The sequence below is a fragment of the Eucyclogobius newberryi genome, unplaced genomic scaffold (genome assembly GCF_026437365.1).
Source record: "Eucyclogobius newberryi isolate DKJ021-1_F unplaced genomic scaffold, fEucNew1.0.hap1 SCAF_16, whole genome shotgun sequence".
NCBI classification, from domain to species: Eukaryota; Metazoa; Chordata; class Actinopteri; order Gobiiformes; family Gobiidae; genus Eucyclogobius; species Eucyclogobius newberryi.
In genome coordinates this window covers 8,075,676-8,085,414 of record NW_027315790.1, presented here as the reverse complement: position 1 = coordinate 8,085,414, position 9,739 = coordinate 8,075,676, and positions in this window count along the sequence as shown.

Below are 9,739 nucleotides of genomic sequence, written 5' to 3'. Positions count from 1 at the left end.
CAGTACTAGATTTAGTATTGATTAGTATCTGATTTTGTTATACCCCACTTTACTTGCACAAAACATCCATCCATTTTCTACCGCTTGTTCCCTTTCGGGGTCGCGGGTGACTGGAGCCTATCCCAGTGACTTTGGGCCTTAGGCGGGGTACACCCTGGACAGTGGCCAACTCGTCGCAGGGTCAACACAGAGACATAGACATTACAAACAGTTCACTCTCACATTCATTAACTAGGGCCAATTTAGAGTCACCAATTTTGCCTCACACATGCATGTCTTTGGACGGTGGGAGAAGCCGGAGAACCCGGAGAGAACCCATGGTAACACGGGGAGAACATGCAGACTCCGCCCAGAGAGATCATGTGATGTTGGTCTGGTCCGGGAATCGAACCCACGATCTCCTTCTTGGGAGGCAAGAGCGCTAACCGCCTTTGCCAAAACATTTGAAAGGTATATTTAAAATGTTTGATTTTATGAGTTTGTCGTTCTTATTTGTCTCAAAAAGAAACATATTTATCTGAAATTAGGGCTAAAATTTCCAATGTTTATTCAAAACAAAAATCTGTCTTTAATACAACAAAGATGGAACGTTCACATTCCGAAGCAGTTGAATATGATCGGCCAATTTTAAATGTGTTCTTGATTGTTTCAGGCAGATCAGACCTATAAGAACAAAGTGAATCTTAGAAACTGTTCATAAAATTAAAACTAAAAACTAAAAGTACTGAGTACAACTTCTGCATAAATAAAAATTATGTGCAGGAAGAGGCGAGGCAAAAAACAAAAACAAAACAGTGTCGGTGTAATCCCTCATTTGTCCAGGAGTGTTCCAGCATAGAAAAATCTTATGTCTGAAAAATGAAGTCACATGTTATCCAAAGTAAACGACCCATTTTCTTTCATTTTTTGTCAATTTTCAAGTTCAGTGCCTAGTTTTTTTATTTTGCTTATGTCAATATAATAATGTCAGTCCAGTCCTTGTGATCATTATGTGCAGTTTGTGTCTTCTATTTCTTCCCCGCTGCCAAAAGTACACTCCAAAGGTATCCATTTCTTATGTCCATGGCAGGAGTTTTAAGACCCAAAAAGTTCTGAAATCAAATGGGATGGCAAAATTAAATGACATTTCCATTTGCTAGATAAGAAAATGCGCTTTACACACAAAGAATATTAATTTTGATAAATAAATGAGCAAAAGCTGTCAGTGGCTTAGAATGAGTTGTAGCCTAGTGGTGGCTTTGAACACGGCTGTGCGCTCCAGTCCCAGTGCTCCAGTCTAGAGTCACAGCACTGGGTCTGTGTGTAGCTCTCTGACCCACATAGCGGGCGCTCTTCTCTTCTGGGGGTAGTCCCTGCTCTGCCCCATCTGGGAGCTAATACTCTTATATAACTCCAAATGAGCTGGCTGTGATCAGTTGCATAAGCCTGTTAAAGGATCATGAAGTCATTTGGAGCTCACCGCGCTGCGCTCCATGTTGTGTTCTCATTACGGGATAGTATTTAGGAAACTGCACTGGATGACATCACTGTGTTCAGCATCAGCATATACAGTACACACTCGTCCTGGGAGAGCTGCGACACATGGCAACCTCCCATGGTACAAACAAGCCGAATGGAGGAACTGAACTGTGAAAGCAGGTAATGGGCAACCCCAGTGATCTTCATTAGACACCGAACAGATACACCTGTGGAAAGTAACCAAGTACAAATAAAAAAGTACTTTCATATTATGCTGGATCAACTTTAATGAGCGTTTCCTGCGTGTTTGTGTAATCCTGTATTATCCTTCAAATTCCTGTTTTCACCTACCCCCTATCCCCGCCCAAATCCCTGTACTTAGTTGTGATTATGAGGGGGAAATCTGATATGTAGAGTTCTAAAATGTCACATAGCCACTTACAGTAAATGTATGTAAATGATAATCTGCAGCTCGTTACAGTGACGTCACTATGAAGAGGCGGGGCTTATCAGCTCTGCAGTTCTGAACAGGAAGTCACTGGACATATTTCTATTACTAAGCTGTTTTAGATCAATAGTGTGGTTTACAATGAACAGCCTACTAATGTTATAGTTCAATAATAAATGAAAAAAATATGTCTCCTCAAAGTAAAATGTTTAGGTATATGTACTTTACTTTTACCTTTCTATATCCAAGAGCAGGTACTGTACTTTCCACTCCACTACATTTTTGAACTGGACAGAAAAGATAGCCATTTTCTATGTGGTTTTAGGGTTTATTATTAGTAAGTTTACGGTGTCACGCGGCTAAATGAACACGCCCCCACCAAGCAAAACAAGAGTTACATATATAACTACGGTTCTATGAATCCTGGCTGACTGTCCGAAGGTGGCACTGAATACATGGATACTTCAGGCCTCATAGTGGAATGGACTGATAATGGAAATTGCATGATGATTAAAAGTGTTATGATGGTAATTAATTACAAAGAAAATTAGGCTTAGTCACAGAAACGAGACACGTCTGTCATTCTATATTAGGTCTGGAGATTAACCCAACCCCCAACCCACTTACAATGCTATTTCCATAATACTACAGTGGGTTGGTTGAGTGTATATATTATTTGTGTTTGTTGGTGTACAAATAACCGTCAAACACTCTCTAATTCATAATATGCCATTTGTTTTTGCAGTTTCTTGTTAATAGATGTTTGAATGTGACAGTAGCATCTTTAGGACTACAACATCCAACGACTATTTTTATTCTTCCACAGTATGAAGCCTCTTTCTACGACTATTTACTGATCCAGGGGCAGATTCTCTACCACCCCACCAGCCAAGTCATGCGTATTCAGGATGAGTGAAGTTTCTGGTTTAACCCTATTGGTCCGCACAAGACTGCCGGGCGTTTTTTCTACGGTCTCATTGGACACTCCAACTCTCAACGACCATCAAGACGAGCCGCAGCTAAACGCGAACGCGCCTACTACTTCAGAAAGGCCACGTGGTATGGGTGGATCCGACGTTGTCACACGGGGGACCTGGACACGGGGGACCCTTCAAAGGACAATGGAGCGGTGGCCCAAATGGTGTCATGCCCTCTGGTGTTCACAAATGGAGTTGTAATTGTTTTTGATTCATTTCTGCACCTTTCTGACCATGCAAACATTTGGAATGGTGTGTTGGTGGTGTGTTTGTAAGTGTGAATAGAACTTTTTGTGTATAAGTGTAGATCTCCAAACATATATCTGCATTTGTAATTTTTAAAGAGTTTGTTTTTGTGTTGTACAAAAATCATGATTTGGCGTGTCCACAATTTTGACTTGCCACAAAGTCACGTTAACATATAAGATGGTTATCAAGATGGTGTTTGTCACAATCACACCCATAACTTATGATAATGTCAGCTAAAAAATCAGAAAGTAAGTCACCAACTTAGTAATTAACAATACAATACAATGTATATTTTTTCATATTCTAGATGGGGCTTGTAAACACACTTTTATCTATATTATTTTTACTTAATTTTACCCATTTTTGTTACACTTTAAATGCATAGGAAAAAAAACCCTGAAGGATTTATTGGATCAGTTTGATGACAATATATATTTAAACAGTGGCATTTTAGTTGCCTTCTCAGGTCCAATATTAATACATACAATTAAAACATATTATATCTGAGATGGCAAAATGTGTTTTTAGAAGGTAACGTTCACGTTTGTAGCGTGTGGTCGCCGAGTTTCCCGAGCGTGCTTTTATTCTGAAGTCCTCGTGCCTTTCTTCCTGCGCGCTCGTGATCGTATCAGACTTGACGGCTGCTGTGGGGCAGTGACCGCACCGCAGAGAAGTGAAGTTGAGCATCCTTGCAGGTAACGTAACATATTTTTTTTTTTTTTAAATCCACCACGCAACCGTAGCCATTTGCTCCCCACCTCACCACGCGCACGCATTTGCCTCATCCCCGCGTAACGTCCACGCTTTCTTTACGCACACGTGTGAATATTCCGCCTTTTCCCACCCTGCCTTGTATTATTGCTCATTACACTGCTGAATTGGCGATTTCGCGTCCGAACGGAGCGCGTGAACTGGTGGAGACGTTTCGGTTCCGCGGAGGTTTTCGGTCGTACGCACGAGTGTCTGTTCGTCCACATGGTCCGGTCCGAGGGCTTGACCGTCTCCAAAGCGGGTTTCATTCATTGTCCTGGTGGAAGAGGAAGAGGAGGAGGAGGCTGAGGAGGCGGGGAGCTGCAGCAAGTGCGCCACGTTTGGATGAGCTCCGACGGGAAGCGAGCGAGCGCAAGACGCGGCGGTGCTTCCAAAAAACGATCGGGATTGTGACGTCACGCATCGTAGAATTTTCAGTTGAACGAATGATTAAACTGAACGTTCATTGAAAACTGTTTGAGCACTGTAGGTAAATAGATACATGTAGCTTTTTATTGCCTGTTTTGTTAACTTTTGTTGTTTTGGCTGATGTATCTCTATAGACCAGGCATGGCCAAACAAGGGCCCGGGGGCCAAATGCGGCCCTCAGACCAATTTTTGTTGGCCCTCCAGCTTCCTGCTATGTCTGCCCAAACGACAAAAAGTAGTCCTTTTTACTGTGAAATTGGATAAATTCAGGCATATTGATGTTATACCAACCTAATATTAATGTTCTAGGTCTAATTAAAGGTGTGGAGGCTCATCGCAATTACATCAAATGCAGAATTTCGAATGATTCACTTTGTCATTCAACAAATTCGACATTGTCAAGTTGTTTGTGGCCCTGTGTGTGCCCCATTTAAGTTTCAAAATGCAGCCCTTGGTGAAAAAAAGTTTGGACACCCCTGCTATAGACGTTTAGTGCACAGCAAACAGGGCGGGTTTTCTAATAATGTGTAATAATAATAGTAATGGACTTTTTTTTTGACGTTTCATGGTGTTGTGGGTTAGAGTTTTTTTTAAGAAATCACACCATTCTTTGGACTGAATTGGACTTGAATGTGGGACTTGTTGTGTCGTAATTTATTTACCGTATATCTTGTCATATTTTTGTCATATCTTGTCAATTTAATTTAATTTTGTCTTGTTTTGTTTTATCTTGCTTTGGTTGTGTTTTTTGTTCTGTGTTCATATATATATTTCGAAATTTTATACAATATTCTACATTTTAGCAGTAAGTGGTACAGTTGTTGAGTGAATGAACATTTCTCCCGTAAGATCTCAAAACACATATAAAATGTGAAAGAGCTCCTACAGTCTAACAACTTATATAAAAGATTACAACTCTAAATATTTCGTTTGGACATCTAAAAGAATAAAATAAAGCCAATAGCAGAACGCAGATGAGTTACACAGCACTGGCAACGCTCACACTTCTCACTGATACAGACTTTGGGACCGCACAAAGTTGAACAAATTACCCTTTTCTCCTTTAATGACATGTTTCTGATATTTCGGAGTCTGTGTGTTGAGGCAAATGTATTGTTGTGGGTAAGTGTAAGCCGTTAGCAAACAAGCTAGCGGAATTCGGAGCGGCACTAAATGTTTTTTGATTGATTTTTTGTCCGTGGAACTTTTTCTACACTCAAATTAACTGTGCAGAGATGATCTATGTTATTAGCTACTGACAGGGGGAGATAAAGGATATTTCAACTCAACACAACAATTAATTTCCTCGACCAACGTGCTATTTAAGGAGAAAAAGTATGCAGTTTTATCTGTTCTTCATTTCTACTGTTTAGCCAACTTGATTTTTCTTTATTTAGATCTCAGTTAAGATAAGATAAGATAATCCTTTATTGTCCCACATGGGGAAATTTCATTGGTGCAACGCAGGTAGATACAGAGGTAGATACAGAAGAACAGATCACTTATAGGAAGTCTGAAAAACACTTTCAGTAGAAGATCTCCTAATAAATAAATAAAAACTCCCATAGACAAATAAATAAATACCATTGCATGTGATCCCGACAGTAATTGCACATGAATATGTGTCACGACAGCACATAGATTGCACATGAATTTCACAGTAATTGCACATATGACAGAATTGCACATCAGTATTAGGTTAGGTCAGTATTGCGACGGGATAACGTGACGATCTCCGGGTAAGACGACTGTTCTCTGCAGTTTCATTAGTTCCTCCTTTGTGGAAACGCGGTACGGCGCCGGCCGGGGGGCGGGGCCGGAGCCGGGGGACTCAGAGCCAAGACACATCGCCACGACACGACGAAAACACTCAATCCAGCCGAATAAAGTCAAAACAAGTTAATTTAAAGCGATTCCAGTGCGTGTCCCGATCGTTCGTGAAGTTCCTCTTTCATATAAACGTGTATATAAACGTGTACCGACGACACGCCGTACTTTAGCGTGGCCGGAGGGCGCGGGGGGGGCTGGTGGGCTCGCTCGGAGCTAGCTCACGTCACAACAACACAACGAACGCAACGAAAAACGCTCAAATCCAGCCCGAAAAAAGTCAAAAACAGTTGAATTAAAAAACTATTCCAGCGCGTGTCCCTATCGTACAGTAAAATAGAAAAAATATACTAACTATATTTACAAAATATAGGAGATAAAGCACAATAAGTGTGAGAAAGAAGAGAGAGCGTTTACACCGGGCTGCCAGCTGTACCAGCGCCTTACACCAAATAATTATCAGAATTGTAGACTTTAATCTTTTATTGTAGCAGCTCTTTCACATTTGACAGTGTTTGGGTTTTTAGGGGGTAGGTTTGGCCACCCCTGTGCCACCCCTATGAAAAAAGTGTGGACACGCCCCTGCACTCACTCAGATGACATCCAAATGCTGTGATGTCATCTGCTTAACCTCTGTTTGTAACGCGGGTGCAATTTGATCAGCTGTAGGTGACGTTCTTGTTTTTAGGGTCTGAAGTTGGAAAAATGAAAGGGCAAAGCAGGAAGTGGGTGATGACAACAACGAGAACTTCACTGACTTTAAAATATGTACATGGTTAGGTCCGGGGCACTGTTTGAGCTGGAAGATTAACTGAATCAGAATGTTTGGTTTGGCCTTAGCGTGTCTTTATTGTTGAAATAAATTGCTTTAAATAGCTTAATTACGAGTAGCTATAGCCTCAACTGCCCTTACAGTGTCACCTCAGGTCTTGGAGATACAGTAGTTTGCTTTACTGATGTGAATATTGTTTTACGTTATTGTGCGCAGGTTTGAACATTTTAAAGACATTTTCATTCAGAAATCCATATTTCCATTATTTAGACCAGAGAATGGCCACATTGTGACTATGTAGACTTTGCCAGTTTGTTTTGTCACTTTTTCGCCAGATTATTTTACATTTGTGTAAATAATTACCCAGTTTTGGCACCTTTGGGCACATCAGAAATATTATACCCACATTTATAAACTGCAACTAATGATTATTTTAGTTGTCGTCTAGTCAGCTTTTAAAAAAAATGAATAGACCACGCGATTATTTCTAGAAACGATCGGTAGGAGTTTTTTCATGGCCGATGCCCAGAGATTGTTTGGAATCCAAAGAAACCAATGGCCAATAAACTGCCAATGTGCTTGGACTGATTTCAAATGGAGATTTTGATAATTTTCCACAAATTAGGTAATCAACCACAAACCTTTTACCACAAATCTAAGGGTGCAGTGTATTCCGGTTTTGTGCTGCTCCCAGTTCGCACTTGAGTGTTCAAATAAAGCTTTAGGCATCATTGCAGCTCTACTATTAACACAGAACTGAAACTCACTTGATAATCACATCCAAAGGCTGCGCTCGACTGAGGTCCATAGACATGACGAACACAAGTGTGCAACACAAACCAAAGGCAGTGCTGCGTGTGTAACTCCTTCCCGATGCTCGCACGCTCTGCACGCGCTCGCAGGGAATTCAACATGACATCATGCTTGTTTTTGTTGCGGCCACGGGGTCAGATCGGTCACAATATTACATAATCACTCCTGAGCTTTTAAATTGGTGGCTTGATTTGGAGTCACAGCTCTGTGGCCAAAAGGATAAGCCTCAGCGTCCCATGCTACAGTGGATTTTGGTTTCCTTTTTATTAAATGTCGAAGCAGAAAGACAAGGAGATGACCTCTTGTGCTAAACAGTCCCGTGTGTTGCTGTGACGGATCGCAGGGCATCTGAGGACAGCTGTGGCTCCGCAATTGCTTCAACAACAGCCGCTTTTTTCAGGCAGACTCGAGTAAAGCAAGAGCTGGAGCTTCAGCCACTGATTGTGTACATATGTAAAGTGCCATTAAACCAAAATGTGTTCACACGCCTTTTACATTCGGACATATTTGAAATCCAAAGATCTGAACAGCTCTTACAGTTCTCCTCAAACACTCCGTGTGGGCTGTTGTTAAGAGAAGCCTGTGTCTCTGGACTGATTTTACTGTTCTCCTTCATCTCATTCAATGCTACCAGACTAGATGTAATATTCCGCAGTTATTACAGCAAAAATCATGAGTTATGGTTTAATTTGTTTTCATGATATTAAGTATGCATTAGTCTCCAGTCTTCTATAGTCTGTCAGTTCATTTACCAAGACAAATGCTCCTGAACAGAGCAGTAATGTGATCATTGTCAGTATCAAATTATACTTCTACCAGCATTGTTTGTTTAGGTTATTGACAGCTCTATATCACCACACCCTCCTGTAACTTAATCATATTTTAGAAGGGAAGGGGAAAAACATTATTTAATACTTTTAAACATTATTTATTTAAGTGTAATTTTCATTCTTTTTTAAAACATTTACCAAATAATTTAAAGGAAACATATGCTTTTTTCAGGTACGTAGTATCAAACTATAACGTAATTTTTTAAATATTTTGTTCATTGCAAATGTCAATATTGCTCTAAAACATTAGTAATAGGAACAGGTAGTAATAGGAAAAGGTCTATTGACTTAGGGATGGTACAGAAATAGCTTTGTTTCCCAGATAAATACATGTTACTGATATTTTTTAAGTTACTATAATTGATATTATTATAAATGATCTGAGCACTGGAGCCTCAGTTGCAGGACAAAACAGGATTAACTGAAACATGCAGGAAGCAATCAAATACAATAAAACTTTGAGTAAACTAATAATAATAAACTAATATGAGGAAAACACTGTTGTAACAAGATTAAATGCTCATTAAAGCTGATAAATATATACATTTATTAAATTTGATATATTACCCTTTTTAGGATTTTTTTTTTATTGTATTAAAGACCTTCAAAAAGAGTAGTTGGAGGTTTATCACCTTATTCAATCACACCTCTATTTTACATTTGGCTAGAGTTTACGTTACATTTTGCTTGTCAGCGCTTTCAATTCCAAAAATGACTCAATTTAAGTATACGTTTGGAAATACCTGTTATAGCCTTAAACATTGCGATTTTGATAAAGTACAACAGTAGCAATTCCAATACAATCCTGTGAATTGTATGTGTATATTTGTGTTTGCTCAAAACTGGGGCTTGCCCTCAAAACCTTTATGTAGGATGAAAAGTTGACTTAAGTAACATCTTTAGTAATCTGTACTTTACCAAAGTACAGCGCTTTTACTTTGTTCTTTTGTTACTTTCCACCACTGCTAGGTTTATTATACATACAGTAATCACCAGTGTACTTGGACATCATGGTTATTGTTTCCTTAGTTCTCATGATGATTGTATTGTGACCTGAATAATCGCAATTAACAAAATAATCTTGACATCCCTAAAGGCAATTTTCCTCATTTTCCTCTTTTTTCCCTTTTACCCTATTTTATTAATTATAAGTCGCTCCGGAGTATGAGTCGCACCAGCTAAAAAA